Here is a 26,666-nt window from a genome sequence, read left to right as displayed (position 1 = left end):
ACGAAGACAGGCAAAGCCTCCAAGAGGATTTGCACAAAATTTCAGCTTGGTCGGATAGATGGGAGATGCCCTTTAACGTAGACAAGTGCCAGGTCCTTCAAGTTGGAACGAGGAATAAGAAGTTTGATTACGAAATGCGCGGCGTTAAACTCAAAAGCGTTCAATGCGTCAAGGACTTGGGGGTCAAAATCGCGTCAAACCTCAAATTCTCACAGCAATGCATCGATGCAGCAAATAAAGCGAACAGAATGTTGGGCTTCATTAAAAGAAACTTTTTATTTAAGAATAAAGATGTAATACTCCCGCTCTACAACAGTTTAGTCAGACCCCACTTGGAATATGCGGTACAGTTTTGGTCTCCCCACCATGCAAAGGATATTGCTAAATTAGAAGGTGTTCAGCGTCGGACAACGAAAATTATCCCTTCGTTGCGCAACAAATCCTACGAAGAAAGGCTTTCTACCCTTAACATGTTCTCTCTTGAGAAACGTCGCCTCCGAGGAAAACTGATCGAATGTTTTAAAATACTTAATGGTTTCACGAATGTAGACAGATCAACATTGTTTATGATCGATGACACTTTGCGCACGAGGAACAATGGCGTAAAACTCAGATATAGACAAGTAACTTCAGACTGCACCAAATTTTTCTTCACCAACGTTGTAGTGCGAGAATGGAATAAGCTCCCATCATCAGTGGTCCAGTGTAACACGATTGACTCCTTCAAAAATAAGCTCGACCGTCACTTCCTTCAACTTAATATCAACTAGAGTAGAAATGCAACGTTTTGGAGTCTTCTGATTAATGTAAAATCACTTAGGTTTAAGGACAGACCACCAAGTCTGGACCATGGGGTCTGTGTGGTCTGATTTTCTATGTAAATCTATGTAAATCTCTCTCTCTCTCTCTCCTATCCTCTTCTATCCCTTCCTATCCCCTCCTATTTCCTACTTTCCCCTCCTATCCCCTCTTATCCCCCCTATCCCCCCCTATCCCCTTTTATCCCCTCCTATTCCCTACTTCGCCTTTGCTGTCCTTCATCTTCCACCTTTGATTAGATAGTTAGTGTAGCTTGTCACAAACAACCTCGTAAGGACCAGCAGGTCTGCTGTTGTTTGTTCTTCCTTTGTGTTCCTTTGTGTTATCCCCTCCTAGTTCCCCTATCCCCTCCTAGTCCCTCCTATCCCCTCCTAGTTCCCCTATCCCCTCCTAGTCCCTCCTATCCCCCTATCCCCCCCTATCCCCTCTTATCCCCCCTACCCCCCCCTATCCCCTCTTATCCCCTCCTATTCCCTACTATCCCCTCCTATCCCCTCGTATCCCCCTATCCCCCCCTATCCCTTCTTATCCCCTCCTATTCCCTACTATCCTCTGCTATCCCCTCTAATTTCCTACTATCCCCTCCTCCTCCTCCTCACACTATTCATTTATATTTACTTCTGACAGACATTTTTATATGTATTACGAAACCCCAACCTAATATATCAAACCTTACCTTTACCAAATCCAAAAATATATATACAAAAATGATGAAAAGACTACATCAAAGTAATGCTGCGAGCTTATTATTATGTACGGGTTAATCATTTACAGTGACCTTTTTTATTTCTTCTGCCGTAAACATTTAAAATATAACAAAAAAACGTCATCGTAAGTATACTTTTTTTTTTCCTGCGCTGCTAGGAAAAAAAATTGAGTATAAAATTATTGGGTCAAACAATTATAATTCTTGCCGCTCCTTGGAAGCTGATAACGGGCGAACTAATTTGTTTATGTGCGCAAAATTGTCGAATGATAAAAGGTTAAAAGGTGATGCATTATTATTGTTATTATTACTATTATTATTATTATTGACATCCATGAAAGGGCAGCAAGGGGGGGGGGGGGGAGATAGATAGATAGATACAGAGAGAGAGAGAGAGAGAGAGAGAGAGAGAGAGAGAGAGAGAGAGAGAGAGAGAGAGAGAACGGTAAAAAAAACATTGCCTGACACTTCTTGAAAACTCACATGCAGCAAACTGACAAAAATACTTACAACACAATCTCCGGTAAAAATATCACCGTGTTAAGTGAAGATGAAGGTTTAGCCGGACCCAGTACTCCTGCAGGCACTAAAACAAAGCATCAAGCGTGACAAATATGTATTATATTTACGCGCACATTAGTTCAGAAAGACAAAGGCTCGTTTAATTTCAAGTGATAATATTAATACACATTCTGCCCACTTCTGCACGACGGTATTTTGTTTTTTACCCTTTGACTGCGGATTTCCTACCACAAGACTCACCAAGCTACAGGAATGGAACAAAAAGTGGCTGTTAAAATTCAATGAAGAAAAATGTGAAGTCATGCACCTTGGGAGAGGAAATTCAGTATACCAATACCACATGGGAAACACTCCACTATCCACCACAGAGGCAGAGAAAGACCTGGGAGTGTATTACCAGGCTACCAGTGAAGGGATATCCAGCACACCAATACCGCATGGGAAACACTTCACTATCCACCACAGAGGCAGAGAAGGACCTGGGAGTGTATTACCAGGCTACCAGTGAAGGGATATCCAGCACACCAATACCGCATGGGAAACACTTCACTATCCACCACAGAGGCAGAGAAAGACCTGGGAGTGTGTTACCAGGCTACCAGTGAAGGGATATCCAGCACACCAATACCACATGGGAAATGCTCCACTATCCACCACAGAGGCAGAGAAAGACCTGGGAGTGTGTTACCAGGCTACCAGTGAAGGGATATCCAGCACACCAATACCACATGGGAAATGCTCCACTATCCACCACAGAAGCAGAGAAAGACCTAGGAGTATATGTTACCAGGCTACAAGTGAAGGCGAAATCCGTGCCAATCGCAGCGGACGGGTTGAACAGGAAGCAGCTCAAGAGTAAAGGACATAAACGAGGCAACAAAACAGCTCTCTGGCGCTGCTCCTGCAAATAGTGAAGGGTAGAATTCCAAAACAGGGGCCATGTTCTCAAACCTTTCCCACAGCACACATAATATTTGACACGCTTTTTGAAGGAGTTGTGGGTATTTCCAGGGGTTGTTTAATGACCCTGGTGGGAGTGTGACCCTTCTTCTATGCGATGATTGTGAAGGAGTTCTCATGAAAGCCCGAGTGATCTTCTTGTTGACCTTTGGAAATAGTTGATGTGAGAGGCGGAAGCGTCTGAGAATACTGACCCGAGTGAGAACTATTTCGTGAGGTGTCTTGTTACGGGCAAACTACGTATCTATCATGGGCAACATATGACGGCCTTCTAGTATGGCAAGCTTGACTCCCTGGACACTGTTGTACTATGGCCGCCAACCCTTCTGAATGTATTTATCATACTCATCACCATCATCATCACCCTAACCCCAACAGGCAATAAACTTCTACCCAGTGTTTCCAATCGTCTCTGTCCAGTATTTCTAATTACCAGTATCAAGCTATATTCTCGGTAAAATTCTTAATTTCATCACGCCGTCTACTGAAGGAGAGGAAGGAAAGGAGTGAAGAGAAGAAAGGAGAGGAGAAAAGAAGGATAAGTAGGAGGAAAGCAGCAACAGGAGGAGGAGGAGGAGGAGGAGGAGGAGGAAAGAACGAACTGCAAGCGGTTATGGGAAGGACGTCTACTGAACAACTCCTAGTCTATCACTCTTTTGGGTTCTATGAAGGTATTTGACGGAGTACTGGAGATTCTGCTGAAGGATACTGGACGAAAAGAATGGGAACAGAAACCACTTGAGCAACACTGCACACCTGAATCCTGCAATGTTCAAGTTGTTATAGTTTCCAGTAATCCCTGCAGGGCCCATATTGTCAAACGTTTCAACGCCTTAACATATCTATCTAAAGAGGCTCTTGTAGGAGTTGTAGGGATTTCCATATAGGGTTTAATTTCTCTGGATGTAGTTTTGCAAGACCTCTGCGCCATGAACAAGTAAAACACTCTTGAGAACCCGCCGTGTCTTTTATGTCGCCTTCAGAATTTAACGCAACAGGAGCCCGAAGCGTCTGAGAATACGAGTCATGTTCCCCACCCATCATGTCTTCTTGTACACTTCTTCCTCTTCCACCAATCCTTAATGTATAGTTTTCAAGGCATTCTGTTTCTTATTCCCCTTTCTTCTTTTTCCTTGCTGTTCTTCATTCATCATGTCTTCTTATACAACTCATCCTCTCCCTCCTCTCCTTCATGTATAGTTCTCAATGCATTCTGTTTCTTATTCCCCCTTTTTTTCTTTTTCCTTGTTGTTCACTCATCATGTCTTCTTGTACAATTCATCCTCTCCCTCCTCTCCTTCATGTATATTTCTCAACTGTTCTTAACTCATCATATTATACAATTCTTCCTCTTACTCCTCTCCTTCAAGTATAGCTCTCAATGTATTCTGTTTCTTATTCCCCTTTCCTCTTTTTCCTTCTTGTTCTTCACTCATTATATCTTCCACAAATCTTCCTCTCGCAACTCTCCTTAATGTATAGTTCTCAAGGCATTCTGTTTCTTCTTCCCCTTTCTTCTTTTTCCTTCCTGTTCTTTACTCATTTCTTCCCTAACTACCCCATCACCGCCTTCGCCGCCCCTCCTCGTAGACGTGTTTTCCGCCCCTCGCCTCGCCGTCAGTCACTTCCTTTCATAACCTTCCTCGTCGCTTTTCACCGCGCACCCAACCGACAGCTTTCCTTTTGAACTGACATTCTATTTATTAGCTCTCAGGGTGCTTAGCTAATTGACTCTCTCTCTCTCTCTCTCTCTTTCTATCTCTCTCTTTCTATCTCTCTCTTTCTATCTCTCTCTTTCTATCTCTCTCTTTCTATCTCTCTCTTTCTATCTCTCTCTTTCTATCTCTCTCTTTCTATCTCTCTCTTTCTATCTCTCTCTTTCTATCTCTCTCTTTATGTCGCTATCTATCTCAATCTCTTCTTTTATCTCTATCTATCTATTTTCTATTTCTATCTACCTATCTATATCTACGTCTTTTTCAAACTCTTTTTGTCTCTATATTTTTTTCAATCTCTATTTCTCTTTTTCTATCACTATCTCCTTATCAATATCTTAATCTATCTCTAACTATCTTTCTGTCTATCTATGTGCCTATCAATCTACCTACCTACCTATCTATCTATCTATCTATCTATCTACCTGTCTGCCTCCCTCCCTCCCTTCTCTCCATCACCCTTCTTTTTCTCTCTCCTCAATGTCTTCTTAACTTCACGTAATTAAATTCAACGTTTTGCAACTCGCCCAAACTGTCCTTCCCAACACCGCGGCCAGTTCGTTCTCTCCTCCTCCTCCTCCTCCTGCTTTCCGTCTCCTTCTTCTTTTTCTTCTTCTTCTTCTTCTTCTTCTTCTTCTTCTTCTTCTTCTTCTTCTTCTTCTTCTTCTTCTTCTTCTTCTTCTTCTTCTTCTTCTTCTTCTTCTTCTTCTACTCTACTTTCTTCTCTTTTCTCCTCCTTCTCCTCCTCTCCCTTCTCTCTTCTCTTTTCCTTTTTTTCTTTTCTTTTCTTATCTTTTCCTTTCTCTTATCTTCCCTTCCCTTCCTTTCCTTTCCTTTCCTTTCCCTTACGTTCCCTTCCCTACCCTTCTCTTCTCTTCTCTTCTCTTCTCTTCTCTTCTCTTCTCTTCTCTTCTCTTCCCTTCCCTTCCCTTCCCTTCCCTTTCTTTATCCTCTCTCCTCTCCTCTCCTCCTCATCCTCCTCCTTTCTCTCTTCATCTCCCTCCTCTGCCTTTTTACTCCGAGCATCTTCACTTTATTTGCCCTCTGAGTCTGCCCCTTCCTCCCTCCCTTCCTCCCTCCCTCCCTGCCTGCCTGCCTCCTGCCTCCTGCCTTTCCATCTTGGCCCCGGCAGGTTCCGTCTTGTTAGCCGTTCTTTCATTCATGCCCCATTGTTGACATTCGACCAGGAGAATATTTAGGAGGGTTCTTTTCCCCGCCCTGTCTGTTACCTCAAAACTTGACGCTCCTTCTTTTTACTTTGTCTTGCTAAAAAACTAAATCTCTCTCTCTCTCTCTCTCTCTCTCTCTCTCTCTCTCTCTCTCTCTCTCTCTCTCTCTCTCTCTCTCTCTCTCTCTCTCTCTCTCTCTCTCTCTCTCTCTCTCTCTCTCTCTCTCTCTCTCTCTCTCTCTCTCTCTCTCATCTTTCTTCTTTTTCGTCTCCTCCTCCTCCTCCTCCTCCTCCTCCTCCTCCTCCTCCTCCTCCTCTCTTCTTTTTCGTCTTCTCTTTCTCCAGCAAGAAAAGCAACCACAGCAAAACAACAACAGGAGGAGGAGGAGGAGGACGAAGACGAGGAAGAAGAAGAAGAAGAAGAAGAAAAGGAAGAGGAGGAGAAAGAGAAGGAAAAGGAGGAGGACGAGGACAAGGAAGAGGAAGAAGAAGAAGAGGAAGCAGAAAAGGCAGAGGAGGAGGAAGAAGAGGAAGAGGAGGAGGACGCCACAAATTATGGATAAAAAATAAAAGATTGAAGAGAGAGGGAGGCATTCTGATGACGGCGCCTGACAGTGGTGGGTGGCCGGCGCCGGGGACGAGACACGAGGAGGAAAAATTGGCCGGAGAAAGAATGGACGGATGATGACTGTGAATATGAATGACTGAAGAAAGAGTTAGATAGATAGATAGAGATAGAGAGAGAAGGGGGTGTTGAGAAAATGGAAGAATGGATTGAAGATTGTGAATTTGAATGACTGAAGAAAGAGTTAGATAGATAGACAGAGGTAGAGAGAGAAGGGGTGGTGAGGAATAGAAGAATGGATAGAATATTGTGAAACTGAATGACTGAAGAAAGAGTTAGATAGATAGATAGAGATAGAGAGATAAGGGGGGGTGAAAAAATGAAAGAATGGATAAAAGATTGTGAAACTGAATGCTATTATGTACAATAGATAGATAAATAAATATAGGTGGATAGATGAGTAATTAAAGTTAGGGGCATACGATATAGCTGCGCGTAGCCTCGGTGTTCATCTCAGTTGCATACACAAATAAATAGATAGATAGACAGATGGCCGATTGATAGAAAGATGGAAAGAGTATTTACAATGGAAATCTGAAAGAGAAAGGCGACTTAGAATTCAGAGATACAGACAGACGAACAGACAAATAGACAGACAGACAGACAGACAGATGGATAAATAGATAGACAGACAGACATGGAAATAGAGAAGGCATGAAAAACGGAAAACGGAAAGCAGGAGGAGGAGGAGGCAAGACGAGACTCAAGATTCAGGGAGGCACCGTCGGGAACACACAGAGACCGGCTGCAGCTTCAAGAGAGTAGCCGCGCCGGGAGCCTCGGGACTAGGAGGAGGGGCCGCAGGGGACGCAGACGGCGAGGCCCACCTGAAGATTGACTCACAGCTGGTGCGGAATACAGATGGTCGACCTAAAGAGGAAAAGCTTTAGCGGGATCCAGGTCGGGTGGAGTCAGTGCTTGAGAACAGTGAGGGGAAAGAAAGGGAAGGAGAGGAGAGGAAAAGAATGGGAAGGAGAGGAGAGGGAAAGAATGGGAAGGAGAAGGAAAGAAAGGGAAGGAGGAGGAGAGGGAAAGAAAGGAGAGGAAAGAGGAGAGGGAAAGAAAGGGAAGGAGAGGGAAAGAAAGGAAGGAGAGGAGGAAAAGGGAAGGAGAGGAGAGGGAAAGAAAGGGAAGGAGGATAGGGAAAGAAAGGAAGGAGAGGAGTGGGAAAGAAAGGGAAGGAGAGGAGAGGGAAAGAAAGGGAAGGAGAGGAGAGGGAAAGAAAGGGAAGGAGAGGAGAGAGAAAGAAAGGGAAGGAGAGGAGAGGGAAAGAAAGGGAAGGAGAGGAGAGGGAAAGAAAGGGAAGGAGAGGAGGGAAAGAAAGGAAGGAGGAGAGGGAAAGAAAGGGAAGGAGAGGAGAGGGAAAGAAAGGGAAGGAAGAGGGAAAGAAAGGAAGGAGAGGAAAGAAAGGGAAGGAGAGGAGAGGGAAAGAAAGGGAAGGAGAGGAGAGGAAAGAAAGGGAAGGAGGGAGAGGGAAGAAGGGAAGGAGAGGAGAGGGAAAGAAAGGGAAGGAGAGGGAAAGAAAGGGAAGGAGAGGAGAGGGAAAGAAAGGGAAGGAGAGGGAAAGAAAGGGAAGGAGAGGAGGGAGAAAGAAAGGGAAGGAGAGGGAAAGAAAGGGAAGGAGAGGGGAGGGAAAGAAAGGGAAGGAGAGGAGAGGGAAAGAAAGGGAAGGAGAGGAGAGGGAAAGAAAGGAAAGGAGAGGGAAAGAAAGGAAGGAGAGGGAAAGAAAGGGAAGGAGAGGAGAGGGAAAGAAAGGGAAGGAGAGGAGAGGGAAAGAAAGGGAAGGAGAGGAAAAGAAAGGGAAGGAGAGGGAAAGAAAAGGAAGGAGAAGGAGAGAGGGAAAGAAAGGGAAGGAGAGGAGGGAAAGAAGGAAGGAGAGGGAAAGAAAGGAAGGAGAGGAGAGGGAAAGAAAGGAAGGAGAGGAAAGAAAGGGAAGGAGAGGAGAGGGAAAGAAAGGAAGGAGAGGAGAGGGAAAGAAAGGGAAGGAGAGGTAAGGAAAGGAAGGAGAGGGAAAAGGGAAGGATAGGAGAGGGAAAGAAAGGGAAGGAGAGGAGAGGGAAAGAAAGGGAAGGAGAGGAGAGGGAAAGAAAGGGAAGGAGAGGGAAAGAAAGGGAAGGAGAGGAGAGGGAAAGAAAGGGAAGGAGAGGAGAGGGAAAGAAAGGGAAGGAGAGGAGAGGGAAAGAAAGGGAAGGAGAGGAGGGAAAAGGAAGGAGAGGAGAGGGAAAGAAAGGAAGGAGAGGAGAAGGGAAAGAAAGGGAAGGAGAGGGAAAGAAAGGGAAGGAGAGGAGAGGGAAAGAAATGATGGAGAGGAGTTGGAAAGAAAGGGAAGCAGAGGAGAGGGAAAGAAAGGAAGGAGAGGAGAGGGAAAGAAAGGAAGGAGAGGAGAGGGAAAGAGGGAAGGAGAGGGAAGAAAGGAAGGAGAGGGAAAGAAAGGGAAGGGAAGGGAAAGAAAGGGAAGGAGAGGGAAAGAAAGGGAAGGAGGAGAGGGAAAAGGAAGGAGAGGAGAGGGGAAGAAAGGAAGGAGAGGAAGAAAGGGAAGGAGAGGAGGGAAAGAAAGGGAAGGAGAGGAGAGGGAAAGAAAGGGAAGGAGAGGAGGGAGGAAAGAAAGGAAGGAGAGGAGGGAAAGAAAGGAAGGAGAGGAGAGGGAAAGAAAGGGAAGGAGAGGAGAGGGAAAGAAAGGAAGGAGAGGAGAGGGAAAGAAAGGGAAGGAGAGGAGAGGGAAAGAAAGGGAAGGAGAGGAGAGGGAAAGAAAGGGAAGGAGAGGAGAGGGAAAGAAAGAGAAGGAGAGGGAAAGAGAGGGAAGGGGAGGAAAGGGAAAAAGAGGAAAGGGAAAGAAATGAAAGGAGAGGAGAGGAAAAGAAGAGAGGAGAGAGGAGAAAGAAGGAGAGGAGAGGAAATGAAAGAGAAGGAGAGGAGGAGAAAGGAGAGGAGAGGAAATGAAAGGGAGGAGAGTAAAGGACGGTCTAAGGGAAGGAGTTTGTGGGTGAGTCAGTCGAGAGGGAATGTGAAAAGTGTTGAGTTAATTCGCGATCTCTATCTTTTTAACGTCGGAATAGACACAAGTATATAATTTAGAATGTGAAATAGTTGACGTGATTTTTCTGTTTGCATTTGTTTTCATTTCGCAAGAAAAAGAAACTAAAATAAATAATGGGAATGTAAAAAAAGTTGTTGAGTTTGTTCCTGTTGTATATCTCTTTAAATTAGCAAAGGAAACTGTGAAATATATAATGGGGATGAGAAAATAGCTGATGAATTTGAGATATTTGCATTTGTTTTCATTTCACGAGGGAAACTGAAGGTCACAAAGTATTAGATAGGGAGATGCAAAGGTTAGGGTAAGTTACACAAGGGGAGACAGAGGTTAAGTTAGGTTAGATTAGGTTAGCCAAGAGGAGGCAAAGGTTAGTTAGGGTAGGTTGGACAGATAGAGGTTAAGTTAGGTTAGATTAGGTTAGCCAAGAGGAGGCAAAGGTTAGATAGGGTAGGTTGGACAGATAGAGGTTAAGTTAGGTTAGATTAGGTTGGACAAGAGGAGGCAAAGGTTAGATAGGGCAGGTTGGACAGATAGAGGTTAAGTTAGGTTAGATTAGGTTGGACAAGAGGAGGCAAAGGTTAGATAGGGTAGGTTGGACAGATAGAGGTTAAGTTAGGTTAGATTAGGTTGGACAAGAGGAGGCAAAGGTTAGATAGGGCAGGTTGGACAGATAGAGGTTAAGTTAGGTTAGATTAGGTTAGCCAAGAGGAGGCAAAGGTTAGATAGGGTAGGTTGGACAGATATATGTTTCTGCTGGGAATGGTGATTTGTTCGTCTCTGAGAAAACCTTACAAATACAATGAACCAGAGGAGTGACATTTGTATCAACAGTTTAGTGAAGTTAAATTCGGTATAACAGTAGCCTTAAGTCCTCCCTGGCCGACGCGACGCTCCTTCACAAGTCACGTTCTCAACAAGTCTTGGCGCTAACTTGGTTCCGAACTCGCTCATTGCAAACTTCAATTAGTTCGTCAGACACTCTTCGTAAGGTCCTCGACTCATTGTATCATTATTTCGTCCCAATCAACTCAGCGGGTTTGTAAGCTGCCAAAACATACACAAAACACAACGACCATTCCCTGTGTAGTGTTTGGCGTTGATAGATAAAGAAGCAGGAGGAGGAGCAGGCGCGGAATCAGGAACTGAGGCAGGAGCTGAAAATAACGTGTGATAGAGAAAGGAAGAGCAGCAGCAGCAGGAGCAGGAGCTAGAAATGATACGAGTAACTTCCCTTGCCAATACCTCTCGCCTGCCTCCCATACACAAAGACTGCTAACACTCCCTATGGTTATTATTATTATTATTATTATTATTATTATTGGTTATTATTATTATGTAAGACCGGAGAGTAGTTCAGCATGCTCTCTAAAGACAGATCCTCTCTTTATCCACACCACACTACATTCACACAACATATACACCTTTTCCCAAAATTAAAATTTCAAAATGGCGCACATTCACCAAGCCTCGAGTCCCCCGACTGGGGACCACAAATTCCCCAGGAGGACTCCCTTCTGGCTGCTGGCCTGAGAGGTGTCTTGATAACTCCGCGAACCTCTTTCTTCTCAATTTCTGCAACATTCGCGGTCTTCGCTCTAATTTTCATTCTGTGGAACATCATCTCCTCCTCTAAACCTCACCTTCTCTTCCTTACCGAAACACAGGTTTCTGAGGCTACTGACAGCAATCTCTACTCTGCTCCCTCCTACTATCTCTATCCTAAATTTCAATCCAAAGCTGGATGTTGCGCCTACGTGCGCAACGACATCACTTGCTCTCGTGCCCACGACCTTGACTCTTCTGAATTTTCCACCATCTGGTTAAGACTTCACTGTCATTCTATTACGAAATACATCTGTGCTGTTTATCTCTCACTAACTCTACCAACTATGTAAAATTCTTTGACTATTTGAATTCTAAAGTGGAGCACATCTTGACCCACTCTCCCTTCGCTGAAATCTCCATCCTAGGAGATTTCAATGTTCACCACCAGCTTTGGCTTTCATCCTCTTTCACTGACCATCCTGGTGAACAAGCCTACAACTTTGCTATCCTCAACGACCTAGAGCAGTTGGTCCAGCACCCTACACGTATTCCCGACCGTCTTGGAGATCGGCCCAACATTCTAGACCTCTTCCTTACCTCAAACCCTTCTGCTTATTCTGTCAAACTGTTCTCTCCGTTGGGCTCCTCCGATCACAATCTTATTTCTGCATCCTGTCCTATCGCTCTTGCACACCCTCTGGACCCACCGAAGAGGCGATGCTTCTGGCATTTTGTTTCAGCTCGGTGGGACGACCTGAGGATGTACTTTTCCGATTTCCCGTGGAATGATTATTGCTTCCAGGATAGAGACCCCTCTGTGTGTGCTCAGCGCATCACAGAGGTGATTGTCTCTGGAATGGAGGCATACATTCCTTGTTCTTTCTCTACTCCTCACGCAAAAAAGCCTTGGTTTAATCACGCTTGTTCTCGTGCTGTCAATGATAGAGAGGTAGCTCACAAAAGGTACCAGAGCCTTCAAACTAATGCTAATTATGAACTTTACATTTCTGCCCGAAATCGTGCCAAATCTATTCTCCGACTAACCAAAAATTCTTTCATTAATAGAAAATGTCAAAACCTTGCTTTCTCTAACTCTTCCCGTGACTTCTGGCATCTAGCCAAAAACATCTCCTCCAACTTCACTTCTTCATCTTTCCCTCCACTCCCAACACCTTCTTGACAACACCACTTCTCCCAATCTGTCAGTATGGAATTTACACAAGAAAACATACCTTTAAAATTCCTCACAACAGTTTCTGAGCATTACCTTTAGAAGCGTTGAAAAGTATTATACAAAGAAGAAAACGCATATGTAAAACTCATGACATCTTTGAGGATTTGGTTATGGGCTTGGTGAAAGGTTTTAATTAAAGATTTGGTGATGGATTTGGTTAAGGATTCGGTGATGGATTAATGATTTGGTTAAGGATTTGGTTATGGATTTGGTTGATGATTATCTTCAGAAACATTGAAACTTAATATATACACGGAAAGAAACACCTAAACCCCTTCACTACATTTTAGGAGCATTTGATTCCATATAATTTGACTTGAATATCTTCGGAAGCGTTGGAACATACATACACAAAAGCAGAAAACGTATCTTTGAAAGCGTTGAAACTTAATATATACACAGAAGGAAGCACATCTGAACCCCTTCACTACATATTGGGAGCATTTAATTCCATATAATTTAACTTCAATATCTCCGGAAGGGTTGAAACCTAAATACACAGAAGCAGAAAACGTATCTTCAGACCTCCTCACTACAGTTTTGGGGCGATACATTTGGCAACCTTGAAACTTCTACACACAAAGAAGAAAGAGTGATGTATTGTGGCCATGAAAACCTTGGCGTGTCCCCGAGGCAAGGCGGAAGTTTTCCCTCACTCCCCCCAATGCAGGACACAGTTCGGGGTTGTGTTGCCTGCAGACTGTCCCCTACCCCTTTCCCTTCCCTCACCCGCTCCCCCACGCCTAGGCACCTGTCAAAACACACACCTTTTCACACACACACACACACACACACACACACACACACACACACACACACACACACACACACACACACACACACACACACACACACACACACACACACACACACACACACACACACACACACACACACACACACACACACACACACACACACACACACACACATTCACTTCAATCAGGCATTGTTTGACTGCGCATAAACACCACATCCCGGCCTTCGTTATTTTTGTTATTGTTATTATATACCTGATTATTATCAAAGGGGTCTCTCTCTCTCTCTCTCTCTCTCTCTCTCTCTCTCTCTCTCGTTATCCTTTTATTTTTTTAGTTTTTTTCTTGTTTTCTTTTCTTCTCTTCTATCCACTTCCTTTCTCTCTTCACTATAACAACAAAATAGATTAAAGGAGACACACATACACTTCTCTCCCTTGCCAAACACAAGCTCAAGGGCTAACGCAACGGAACTTAGCACCGAGGCCACGTAAAGCTATATGGTATGCCCAATACTTTATCTCCTGCCATCTACTACTGACGCCGGCTATCCAATTCTATCCCTGCTTACCTAAATCATGACGCAGGCAAGCCAATTACATCACTGCTTACCTTAGCTATGGACGGCGGCAAGCCCAAGGTGATGTTGCCGAAGTTAAGAAGAGGAAGCCAAGTGACGCGTAGCCGCCAAGGGACAGAAAGAGAACTCTCATTCGTGCTTACCTGAAAGGACAGAGAACAGTGTTAGAATGCTTGGGGGTATGTTTGAGTGGGCGTTGGGAGAGGGGATGCTGTCTGTGTATGGGTGGGGTGGGGGCGGTCTGTGTGTGTGTGTGTGTGTGTGTGTGTGTGTGTGTGTGTGTGTGTGTGTGTGTGTGTAATAAAATAATAATAATTATAATAATAATAATAATAATAATAATAATAATAATAATAATAATAATAATAATAATAATAATAATAATAATAATAATAATAAATGTTTTATTCATTTATTGGCAACCATAAGGCTGAAAATACACAAAGTACAATGAGATTTATGTGATGAGTGGGGAGGGAGGTGGAGTTGGTGTGTGTGTGTGTGTGTGTGTGTGTGTGTGTGTGTGTGTGTGTGTGTTGGGGTGAAGGGGTCATGTGATCAATAACCAATCCTTAACCAAATCCATAACCAAAAATAACCAAACCCATAACCAAATCGTTTACCAAATCCATCAGCGAATCCTTAACCAAAATCCTCCACGCTGGGGCCAGGCAATCCCTCACCGCTGGGAGCCCACTCCTCGCTACTCTTTCCGCCGCGTCGCCTTCACGTGATACATTAGGCCAAGTTTTAAAACAACGCGGGCGGGATAAACATTTGGTCAAGTTTAACTGAGTGTGGCGAAAAAAGTTCGAACTTTTCTTTAAAGATACAGATTTTCACATCAATTATTTATAAAGGTCAAAAAACAGATAAAATGCGTTCTCATGTGTGCTTTTGGGGTTCATGGTAGAGAGGCCTTGCCAAACTCCCACTATGGTCAAACACTACCCCCAGGAAATGCCCTTAACTCCCACGAAAGCCATGCCAAACGTATGAGCCTGGGCGACGAAATGTTTGATAATGAGTGTTTTTTAGAGTTCATGATACAGAAGCCTTGTCAAACTCCCACTATTGTCAAAACAGTAATAATGAGTGTTTTTAAGAGTTCATGATACAGAAGCCTTGTCAAACTCCACTATGGTAAAAACACTACCCCCAGGAATCGCCCTTAACTCCTACGAAAGCCATGTCAAACGTATGTGCCTGGGCAACGAAATGTTTAATAGTAATGAGTGTTTTTTAGAGTTCATGATACAGAAGCCTTGTCAAACTCCCACCATTGTCAAAACAGTAATAATGAGTGTTTTTAAGGGTTCATGGTCAAACTCAAACCGCGGTCAAAAAGCTCCTCGGAAAAGCCCACAACTCCTACGAAAGCCATGAACCTAAAGACACACTCCTTAGAACCCGATTAATCCCCTTTTTGGCCTCTGGAAATAGCTGATGTGAGGGGCAGAAGCGTTTAAGAACACTGAACTACGGCCCTCTGACCCAGCAAGGCGGAAAACAGTTTTGGCGGCACCCTTCCTGCCTTGATGGGTGGGTGGCGGGCGCCAGTGACAGGGCGAACAGCAGGACTCACGCCGGCACGCACTGATGCCCAAGATATGGCAGTGTTCCGGGGTCTGCGCGAGGGCCGCCACTGCTGATGCTTGAGATAGGGCAGGAAGGGTAACTAGGGGATGACGGGTCCACGATGCGGCGCTTGAGGGGCGGGACGTGCGGCGACGGGCTCTCGAGGGGAAAAGGAAAAAGGTCTGGCGAGTGGGAAAAGTGTTGAGGTGCTCGAGTTAGTGACAGCTCCGGGCGGCTTCTCAGTGTGAACTGTTGCCATAAACGAGCAGGAGTGTTTGTCACGTTGAGCGCGTCACTCCTGTTAGCACTCCTGTCAGGGGCATGAAGGCAGTACATAATAGTGTGAAATTAAACATCTGAACAAAATATAACCTATGAGTAGTTGAAATAGTGTCTATCATTCTTTGCTTTGACAATAGAAGGAAGGAGGAATAAAAGAAAGAGGAAGAGAAACAGGAACAGGAAGAAAATAAAGAGGAAAGGGAAAGGAAGAAGAGGAGGGGGAGGAGGAAGAGGAAGAAAGGAAAAGCAGCTCGGTTTTCTAGAGATTTCATGAGTATAAATTGGAGAGTTCCGTACGAATTGGCGAGCATACCCGGCTACGTAAATTAAATTATATTTATCTATATGTTTTTATTTTTATGTTCGGCCTGTTGCGCCGGTAGGCTGTCTTGACGGGGCCTGTTGGTCGGCCCCAGCCCGTTCGTGTTGCAGGCAAGAGTTTATAATGTGGTCATCTTGTCTGACTCATGCTGTCCCACGGAACTCATCTTTGCTCCACTGTAGAGAGTTTCGCTAGAGTCCGGGTTCATGGGTGGTCTTCAGGACAGCCTGTGCGTAGTTTTAAGCCACTCGGCGATGACTGAAAATTGTCAGCTTGTAGCGGCGGGCGCGACTTGAACCCGAATTCCCCAGGACAACACGCCCGCACGCTGACCACTCAGCCTGTGTTAACTAATTGGTTCACGGTCAGCACACCCAGCGCATGAGGAAGGGAAAGCCACGTCATTATAATCAGACAACGGGAGTTAATTATAATGTTCTTTCTCTACTCCTCACGCTAAAAAGCCTTGGTTTAATCACGCTTGTTCTCGTGCTGTCAATGATAGAGAGGTAGCTCACAAAAGGTACCAGAGCCTTCAAACTAATGCTAATTATGAACTTTACATTTCTGCCCGAAATCGTGCCAAATCTATTCTCCGACTAACCAAAAATTCTTTCATTAATAGAAAATGTCAAAACCTTGCTTTCTCTAACTCTTCCCGTGACTTCTGGCATCTAGCCAAAAACATCTCCTCCAACTTCACTTCTTCATCTTTCCCTCCACTCCTCAGTCCTGACGGCAACACTGCCGTCTCATCTATCTCTAAGGCTGAACTCTTCTCTCAAACTTTTTCTAAAAACTCCACTCTGGACGATTCTGGGCATATTCCTCCTACTCATCCCCCATCTGACTCCTTTATGCCTGTTATAAAGATTCTTCAAAATGATGTTTTCTATGCCCTCTCTGGCCTCAATCCTCAGAAGGCTTATGGACCTGATGGAGTGCCTTCTATTGTCCTTTAAAACAGCCTCCGTGCTGTCACCCTGCCTGGTCAAACTCTTTCGCCTCTGCCTGTCAACATCTACCTTTCCTTCTTGCTGGAAGTATGCCTTCATACAGCCTGTACCTAAGAAGGGTGACCGCTCCAATCCCTCAAACTACCGTCCTATTGCTTTACTTTCTTGTCTATCTAAAGCTTTTGAATCAATCCTTAACCGGAAGATTCAAAAGCAACTTTCCACTTCTGACCTTCTATCTGATCGCCAGTATGGGTTCCGCAAGGGGCGTTCTACTGGTGATCTCCTAGCCTTCTTAACTGACTCTTGGTCATCCTCTCTTAGCCGTTTCGGTGAAACTTTTGCTATTGCGCTGGACATATCAAAAGCTTTTGATAGGGTCTGGCACAAATCTTTGCTTTCTAAACTACCCTCCTACGGTTTCTATCCTTCTCTCTGTACCTTTATCTCCAGTTTCCTTTCTGACCGTTCTATTTCTGCCGTGGTAGACGGTCACTGTTCTTCCCCTAAATCTATTAACAGTGGTGTCCCACAGGGTTCTGTCTATCTCCCACTCTTTTCTGTTGTTCATTGATGATCTTCTTTCCAAAACGAACTGTCCTATCCATTCCTACGCCGATGATTCCACTCTGCATTATTCAACTTCTTTTAATAGAAGACCCACCCTTCAGGAACTTAACGACTCAAGGCTGGAGGCTGCAGAACGCTTAGCCTCAGACCTTACTATTATTTCCGATTGGGGCAAGAAGAACCTGGTGTCCTTCAACGCCTCAAAACACAGTTTCTCCACCTATCCACTCGACACAATCTTCCAAACAACTATCCCCTATTCTTTGACAACACCCAGCTATCACCTTCCTCAACACTAAACATCCTCGGTCTATCCTTAACTCAAAATCTCAACTGGAAACTTCATATCTCATCTCTTACTAAATCAGCTTCCTCGAGGCTGGGCGTTCTGTACCGTCTCCGCCAGTTCTTCTCCCCTGCACAGTTGCTGTCCATATACAGGGGCCTTGTCCGCCCTCGTATGGAGTATGCATCTCATGTGTGGGGGGGCACAGCTCTTCTGGACAGAGTGGAGGCTAAGGCTCTTCGTCTCATCAGCTCTCCTCCTCATACTGATAGTCTTCTACCTCTTAAATTCCGCCGCAATGTTGCCTCTTTCTATCTTCTATCGATATTTCCACGCTGACTGCTCTTCTGAACTTGCTAACTGCATGCCTCCCTTCTCCCGCGGCCCTGCTGCACTCGACTTTCTACTCATGCTCATCCCTATACTGTCCAAACCCCTTATGCAAGAGTTAACCAGCATCTTCACTCTTTCATCCCTCACGCTGGTAAACTCTGGAACAATCTTCCTTCATCTGTATTTCCTCCTGCCTACGACTTGAACTCTTTCAAGAGGAGGGTATCAGGACACCTCTCCTCCCGAAACTGACCTATCTTTCGGCCACCTCTTTGGATTCTTTTTAGGAGCAGCGAGTAGCGGGCTTTTTTTTTTATTAATGTTTACTTTTTTTTGCCCTTGAGCTGTCTCCTTTGCTGTAAAAAAAAAAAAAAAAAAAAATGAAAGAGACATTCAGGGAGAGCAGGCGGCGGTAAACACGGAACAGGAGGGACAGACGAGAGGAGGAAGCTAAGAAAAGGGAAGATGAAACCGGAAATAGAGAGGAAGAAGAAAGGAAGAAAAGATAAAACGAAGAGAAGGAAATTATTCAGCTCACTAGGAAGAAAGTCACGTTGGTCGGTAAAGAATTATGTTGTAATAAAAGAACAATATCGACATTTAGTTTTCATTCCATTGCCTCAAAACCCGATACCCAGACACACACACACACACACACACACACACACACACACACACACAAATAGAGTCAACCGAGAGAGGGTTTAGCCGTGTTAGCCTCCCCCTCCGGGCCTAAGTGCTAGAGTGAACCTAAGAGAGGAAGGGAGGGGAAGAGGCCAAACGAAACCTTTTAACCTCGATCTGCAAACACGCTAACGCTGTGTCCTCGGTATTGGCAGGAAGTCTCATGGTGGTTGGTGTCCGGAGAACCTTAAGGCTGCTATTAATAAAAGCTTCTGGTTCTTGTTGCCATTTTTTTAAGGCCAGAGAGAAGCTGCGTTGGGTTGTCATGAGTGTTTTCCCCGTTCGCAGCGCGGAAGCCTTGCAAAACTACCGCCAGGCTAAGGAAACCACCCTTGGAAACCTTATAACTCCCGACTGGTATTATCAAACGTTTCGGGTTCTTGTTACTATTCTTAAGGCCAGAGAGGAGCCACGTCGGGCTGCCATCAGTGTTTTCCCCGTTCACTGCGCGGAAGCCTTGTAAAACTACCGCCAGGCTCATGGAAACCCCTATAACTCGAGACTGGTATTAACAAAAGCTTCTGGTCCTTGTTACGACTATTCTTAAGGCCAGAGAGGAGCTACGTTGGGTTGACATGAGTGTTTTCCCCGTTCACTGCAGCGCGGAAGCCTTGCAAAATTACCGCCAGGCTCAGGAAAACACCCATGGAAAACTCGACAACTTCCGCGAGAGCCTCTTGAAATATATGTGCTAAGGCTCCGATTAGTTTAATAATATGGCCCTTAGGTTGGTATGGGGGCCAGAATTCAAATGCTTAGTATCGTTGGTGTCAGGTGAACTTAAGATCGGTACTCACAGACGCTTGAAAAGATCACTGACTTTCTTTTCGTTATAAAATCAAAGAACAAATCGGCGCAGAGTTACAGGGACCGTATTATTTAACATTTCAGTCCATGCACACATTTCACAAGGCTTTCATTGGAGTTTTGGGCATTTTCAGAGGTACTTTCATGACCCTGGTGGTAGTTTGACCCTTCTTCTGTACCGTGAGCCTAAAAAGCACTCCTGAAAACCCGATTAATCTCCTTTTTCGGCCTGTGGAAGTAGTTGACGTGAGAGGTAGAAGCGTCTGAGAATGCCCTTGCAGAAACAGTCCAGCGTGCTTGCTTCATTCACGGGTTTGTTTACACGGTGCAAAATCCCACTGGGCCCTGTAAGTGAGTTGAGACAAGATAGCTGGGAGTTCACAGTATGGTATTCGCTCATGAAGGGGGTGGCTCTGGTCAATGTAACATACGGCTGAAAGTTTATAGTTGATTCGTTGCATTTGCCAATGAGAAGGAAGAAAACGAGGGCCATATAGTAGTTGCTGCCGCCCTCGTGTATGTAGTCAACCATGGGACAACGACATGAGAAGCTGAATATACGCAAGGGCACACACAGGCCGCCTTACCAGAAGGGAATAGTATTGTAGACATATAGTAAGATAAATGAAGTTGCTTTCGATATAAAATCATGCGACATTTCACGGCCTCACAGATATCGTCAATCTCACATATACATCCTTCCCGCTATTATGTCTATGATATTAAAGCATATTGATGCTTGTGAGTGGCCGAGTGATCAGAGCTTCAACATGATAATCCCGAAGACCCAAGTTCGAATACAAAACGTTATAACTTCTCTATAAAGCAGAATAACAGTGTCAGTATCTGCCATCACATCGGACCCAATAACCAGCCACTGAGGGAGAAAAGGGACTTGAGGTCGGGCATTTCACATGCTTGACTTTCCAGCGTGCAGCGAACGTTTTTTGAAAGTGTAACATATGGATTTACCTTTGTCATGGTTATTTCACATCGGGGCCAATAGCCAACCACTGAGAGAGAGAAGGAACTTGGGGTTGGGGGCTTTGGGTTGGGGTCGGGCGGTTCACATGCTTGACTTTCCAGCGAGCAGCAAATATTTCTGGTGAGTGTAACATGTGAATTTACCTTCAACATGGCTATTTCACATCGGGCCCAATAACCAGCCGCTGAGAGGGAGAAGGAACTTGGGGTTGGGGGTTGGCGGTTCACATGCATGACTCTCCAGCGAGCAGCGAATATTACTGGCGAGTGTAACAAGTGGATTTACCTTCATCATGGCTATTTCACATCGGGCCCAATAACCAACCGCTGAGAGAGAGAAGGAACCTGGGGTTGGGGGTTGGGGTTGGGCGGTTCACATCCTTGACTTTCCAGCGAGAAGTGAATATTTTTGGTGAGTGTAACATATAAACTTACCTTCATCATGGCTATTTCAATTCGGGCCCAATAACCAGCCACTGAGAGAGAGAAGGAACTTGGGGCTGGGGTCGCGCGGCTCACATCCTTGACTTCCCAGCGATAAATGAATATTTCTGGTGAGTCTAACAAGTGGATTTACCTTCATCATAGCTATTTCAATTCGGGCCCAATAACCAGCCACTGAGAGAGAGAAGGAACTTGGGGTTGAGGGTTGGGGGTTGGGTTTGGGCGGTTCACATCCTTGACTTCCCAGCGAGCAGCGAACGTTTCTGTCACACGTGGACGGGTGCATGCAGGCAATCAATAAGAGTCCTCACTATAATAGGCCGCCCGGACCAACCCACGTGAGGCCTCAGCGTCACGTGGCGGTACTCGCGTCCACTCCACAGGCCGCATCGAATGTCTGTCTGTCTACTGGTTAACACACATCGACGGGGCCGACAACTGTGTCTTGTTATCGTCTGCCTAAACTAGTGAAGATGTTACAATGTTTTCGTTTTTGTCCGTCTGTTTAATTAATCCTGTATTCCTAGACGTATCGGCGCCTCTGTTCGCCGGTTTGAAAAGCCTCTCGTAGAAGTTGCTGGGATTTCCATGGACTGTTTTGTGATCCTCGTGATAGCTTTACACGACTACTGCACTTTATAAACAGGAAAAATCACCCAGGAAGACCTTGTTAATCTCCTCTGCGGCTTTGGGAGAAAGTCGTAATAGGAGCCCGGTACGTTGAAGAATATGGATCTTAGACTTTCTTTCTCTTACTGCTCGGCGCTTGTATGGACTGTACTCATGTCGCTGTCCCGAGTTGACCCACTTTACGAGAACTACAACAGCATGTGTCTCTATCGTCCGCCTATACAAGTGAACATGACGAAACTGTTCTGCTTCATGTCCGTCTTTTCAGCCTTTCTTCCTCTTACTTCTCGGCCCTTGCGTCCATTCCACTCCATAAATGGAGAGGAGCGAAGGACCAATTAGGAGGAAAGGCTAACACCATCTTCATTGGTATAGGCGGGCGATAGAGCTCATTGGGATTCGTGCTGTGCATGGGTCAGCTTGGGACAACCCCAAGCTGACCCATGCACAGCACGAGAACTCCAACTGTGTCTCTATCGCCCGCCTATACCAATGAAGATGCGATAATGTTTTCCTAATTGGCCGTCCTTTCAGCCTTTCCTCCCCTTACCTGCTGTCCCTTCGGTCCTCCCCACTCCGCAAATCCCTGTCCCATCGTTGACCCACATCACAAGAAGGTCAACCGTCTCTCTATCGCCCGCCCGTTTTGGTTGTTGTCCGACTTTTAATCATTTCTTCGTCTCACTTCTCGGCCCTTGCGTCCATTCAACTCATGTCGTTGTCCCAAAGTTGACCCACATTAGACGAGGCAAGGCAGCAATGCGTCCCTCGTTTTCCTCCTTTCTCACTGGCAGACGCAACAAATCGAACACACACTTTCAGTCTCGTCGTCAGTGGTCCGCGGTCGCCCCTCTTTCAGTCTGTGAGAGATTCTTCCTACATTCCTGCAAGCGGTGAGGTATACATAAGATCCCAGCAAAAATATTACACACGATCATTTTTCGCAGTAAAGAACCCAGCGGAAAGTTTTCAATAGGAAGACGTAAACAGATCACATAAATTTAGTTCCACGGTTGTAGTAAAAATAAATAAAAAAATAAGCACTGTAAAACGAATCTAGACAGACAAAATCGAAAAAAATAAGAATGAATGCATCGTGGTGTGTGTGTGTGTGTGTGTGTGTGTGTGTGTGTGTGTGTGTGTGTGTGTGTGTGATGAGGAAGGAAGAGACTCGGCGCTGGCTTTGTGTGTATGTGATGATGGGAGGGGATGGTGGTGATGGTGGTGGAGAGGAAGGAGCAGGGTGGAGGGGGGTAGGGGCAGGTGATTGTTGCAGGCCATCGCTTCCTGGTGACGAGTGGGCGGGGAGGAGAGACAAACGGCGGGACAGGTGACAACGAGCGGCCCTGAGTCTGAGTCCATCGTGAAAAGTGTACGGCGGCGATACGTTACCGTGGTGGATGTGTGTGTGAGGGAAGGGAAGGGGGGTAGAGGAGGCGTGAGGAGAGGTATAACAGTAAGGTCCATTGTAGTAGTAATAGAAGCGTGTTGGTCGGGGTGATGGTAGTGGCAGTAATAGTTGTCCTTGCAGTTTTTAGTAGTAGTGGTGGTGGTTGTGGTAGTAGTAGTAGTAGTAGTAGTAGTAGTAGCAACAAGTTTATGATAACGATGATAATGAAAAGGAGAAGGAAGAGAAAGAGGAGGGCAACAACAACAACAACAACAACAACAACAACAACAACAACAACAACAGCAGCAGCAATACTACTACTACTACTAATAATAATAATAATAACAACAATAAAGAAGAAAAGAACAACAAGAACAAGAACAACAAGAACAAAAAGATAAGGAAGAAAAACAAAAGCACAACAGTATACAGACAACATCAACAAAATAATCCAGCAACAAGACAAACAGCAACAGCCGCCAGTGTGTAACAATTATAACGTAAGTCACACACGCAGCACAATCAGTCAGTCCTCACTAAGGCGGCCGCTGGGTGAAGGCGTGCCGGGATGGCGATGAGGGGGAGGGAAAGGGAGGACAAGAGAATGTAGAGGAATATAAAAATGGAGGGTCAGGGAGATAAAGTAATAGAGAATGTAGAAGAATATAAAAATGGAGGGTCAGGGAGATAAAGTAATAGAGAATGTAGAAGAATATAAAAATGGAGGGTCAGGGAGATAAAGTAATAGAGAATGTAGAGGAATATAAAAATGGAGGGTCAGGGAGATAAAGTAATAGAGAATGTAGAGGAATATAAAAATGGAGGGTCAGGGAGATAAAGTAATAGAGAATGTAGAAGAATATAAAAATGGAGGGTCAGGGAGATAAAGTAATAGAGAATGTAGAAGAATATAAAAATGGAGGGTCAGAGAGGTAGAGTAATAGACATTTTAAAATACATAACAAACAAACAAACATAAGCAACCAATAATCAAGAACAACAAAGATAATATAAGCAAGACCACTGCATATGCCTACGGGAAATCTTAGCCTATTATTCACATGCCATTGATAGCCTACACAAGGGCTTGGATATCACTGTTCTGGTGGTGGTGTTGCTTCGTTCAGGAGAGGAACCAGGTCACGTTTGTCAGCGGGCGGCGGTGCACGGAGAGGCAGGAAGTGGCGATGTCCGGGATTGTTCTAAAGTGTCCCCTCAAGGTGTGTGTGTGTGTGTGTGTGTGTGTGTGTGTGTGTGTGTGTGTGTGTTTACTACAAAGAAAGCAGCTTAAGGGCAAAATTAAGAGTTAAAAAACAAACGCTAATCACTGCCCCTAGAGATGAAAAATGTGTGTGTGTGTGTGTGTGTGTGTGTGTGTGTGTGTGTGTGTGTGTGTGTGTGTGTGTGTGTGTGTGTGTGTGTGTGTGTCGGTAATCCTTCACATTGTTCCTTGTGGCGAGAGTCTTGGAATAACACAAAAAGAAAACATACACACTTTCTTTTGCAGGATATTAAAAGTAAGATAAATATTATGGATAAAGACACTCACCTTGCGGGATAATAAGCATCGTCCCGTAGGCATACACGTTTTTTATATATTGTTTTGCAGTAATGGAGCAGCTCAGGGGCAAAACCAAACAAACAAATATACAACAAGTGATAATATGACAAGGCTTCTGGACCATGAACGTGAAAACCTCATGAGAACCCGATTAATCTCCTTTGTGGCTTAGTTGTTGTGGGAGCCAGAAGCGTCTGGGAATACATCAAAAGGCGACTGTGCCGAGGCTGATTTTAGCCCAACACCTGAGGACACCTTGATGACGTCAGGCCCACAATATGACATCACAGGGAAAACATGTAAACAAGCACGACAATCCAGCCAAGCCCGTGCGCGCACACACACACACACACACACACACACACACACACACACACACACACACACACACACACACACACAGACAGCTCCAGTAGCTCAGTGGATAAAGCTCTGCCCTGTTAGGCTCCGGCCTGGCAGGCGGAGGTTCGAGTTCCGCTCAGGCTGAAATTTTTTCAGCTTACAAGGTCCCAGAAGTCCCCGAAGATCGACTGTAATGAGTCTTGCTCTAAATGGGGAGGATATTGTCTGAATATTGGTGGGCTAATAAGAGGCGTGGCTTAGAGTTAAGTCCACGACAAGGGCGTAGGGGTAGCCAGAATAGTGTGATGTACTGTGCGACCTGCAAATCAATAACGGCAGAGTACATGACGGCAGATGAAGCGGTAATAATGACAGGCTTCGTGGAGGGCGTGGACGAGAGGGCAGCGCAGGGAGGTGGTGGTGAGTGTAGAGCCCTGGGACTCGTATTCTCAAAGGCTTCGGGCTCTTGGTACGATACTTTTCTAAGGCAACAGGAATAATGCGTCGGGTTCTCAAGCGTGTTTTGCCTGTTCATGGCGTAGAAATCTTGCAAAATTACCGCCAAAAATATGGAAACACCATGGAAATCCCTACAACTTCTACGAGAGCCTTTTGAAATTGAGATCCCAAGGCCTCGAAACGTTTGAGAATGTGGGTCCTGGGAAGGTATTCTCAGATACTTCCACCTCTCACACCATCTATTTCCCAAGGCCACAAAGCAGATAAGTCGGGTTCTCATGGGTATTTTTAACGTTCACGGTGCATAAGCCTTGTCAAACTATCACTAGACTCAAAAAACTACCCATGGCAATACCCACAACAACCTCCACGATAGTTTAATCAAATGTGGGGGTGTGAGCCCCGAAATGTTTGAGAATATGGGCCTTTGACTCCGGTGACTTCGTGCGTGCGTCTCAGGAACATCATGCGAACGGAAGGAATAGTCGATTATTTCCTGACAGCTGCGAAGGTGTGTGTGTGTGTGTGTGTGTGTGTGTGTGTGAGAGAGAGAGAGAGAGAGAGAGAGAGAGAGAGAGAGAGAGAGAGAGAGAGAGAGAGAGAGAGAGAGAACACACACACACACACACACACACACACACACACACACATATATACGGTGGTTGAATGGATAGCGTGACGGCGCCGCGTTCAGGACGACGCGAGTTCAATCCCCGCCCGGTGCCACCAAGCTGGGATTTTTCAGCCACCGCCGAGTGGCTTAAAACTACCCACATGCTGTCCAGAAGACCACCTATCAACCCGGACTCAAGATTCTAGGATTAAAGATGAGCTCCGGGAGGGCAGCATGAGCCAGTGCAAGATGGCGCCACTATAAACATTCGCCTGCGCCAGAACGGGCTGGGCCGACCATCAGGCCCCACCGGGAAGAGGCCTTGGGCCGACCATCAGGATCCACCGGAAGAAGCCTACCAGCGCAATAGGCCACGACGTAAAAAAAAGAAAAATAATAATTAAAAAAACTCCCGATCAGGTACCAAATATTTCCACCTAAACTTCAATATCCTTATAAATCATGTCCTCTTAAGACCACACTAACTAGCGCAATAATCAATCCACCAAACATCAACACTGGAAAGACACAACAGCTAAACATTCATTAGTAACTACAACATCCTTTCAGTATTCTTATGGGAACTATAGAGTCAGTGGACCGCTTCTTCCTTCACGTTAGCACTTAGACCTCATTCAATAAACATCAACACCAGAAAGACATAACCGGTATAGGAAATTCACACGTGTCTACAGCATTAAGTAAGTATGTTTATCCTCCCTAGTGTCTGTGTTACGCTTCTTCATTTACGTTAAC

This window comes from Eriocheir sinensis, unplaced genomic scaffold (assembly GCF_024679095.1).
Source record: "Eriocheir sinensis breed Jianghai 21 unplaced genomic scaffold, ASM2467909v1 Scaffold705, whole genome shotgun sequence".
Classification (NCBI taxonomy): Eukaryota; Metazoa; Arthropoda; class Malacostraca; order Decapoda; family Varunidae; genus Eriocheir; species Eriocheir sinensis.
The sequence above is the reverse complement of the archived record's forward strand: the minus strand, read 5'-3'. Positions refer to the sequence as shown.